The sequence below is a fragment of the Seriola lalandi genome, unplaced genomic scaffold (assembly GCF_002814215.2).
Source record: "Seriola lalandi dorsalis isolate HSWRI2012SDOR001 ecotype SW California unplaced genomic scaffold, Sedor1 jcf7180001968402, whole genome shotgun sequence".
In the NCBI taxonomy this organism is placed as follows: Eukaryota; Metazoa; Chordata; class Actinopteri; order Carangiformes; family Carangidae; genus Seriola; species Seriola lalandi.
In genome coordinates this window covers 1-584 of record NW_019439070.1, presented here as the reverse complement: position 1 = coordinate 584, position 584 = coordinate 1, and the positions used below count along the sequence as shown (strand labels likewise).

At 34.8% G+C, this 584-nt stretch overlaps 1 long non-coding RNA gene across 1 annotated transcript; it reads left to right on the top strand.

Annotated features, from left to right (window-relative positions):
- The first annotated feature begins 87 nt into the window (after positions 1-87).
- On the top strand, positions 88-409 carry LOC147820320 (uncharacterized). Its single transcript, XR_015436829.1, has 2 exons — positions 88-183; positions 267-409. It is a non-coding gene; the product is annotated as an uncharacterized LOC147820320 (long non-coding RNA).
- Positions 410-584: the final 175 nt, after the last annotated feature.

The window sequence follows — 584 nt, the reverse complement described above, 5'->3', positions numbered from 1 at the left end:
TATCTGTGTGACCTGCAACAATCTAAACACAAAACAGCATCATGAGGCATCGAGGGACAGTTCAAGTAACTGATTATTTTTCTTCAGTCAATGTTCCAGGTATCAGACTCTGGGTGATTGGAGTCATTGTGGTCATACTAATCATAGCAGTTGGTCTGGTACTGTGCTGTTGCAGAAGACAAGGTAAAATAATATCCTGTTTACAATTTTTAAGTCATTTGTTGTTTGTATTGATGATGTTGTTTTTTGGACTCAAAACATCTCAGGTCAACAAGGAAGAGCCCGAAGAACATGAAGAGCATGAAGAGCAAGAAGAACAGATATATTTAAAAAAAAAAAAAAAAAAGCACTGTTGTATGAACTAAGTGAGTGATTTTGTCGCCTGAATAAACTATTCTATTCCTTTTTATCAGTTTAATATTTTAATCTTTAGTTTTTGATGAAACATTTGATAGATTATTGTTTTCACGCTTGCAAACCTGCTCTCTGTTCTTCCTTCCTTGTGTTTTATGGGTTCAAAAACCAATGTCTGACAAGGTTCAATCCAAAACCATTGTTCTCATTCAGCAGCTTGAACAACTTTA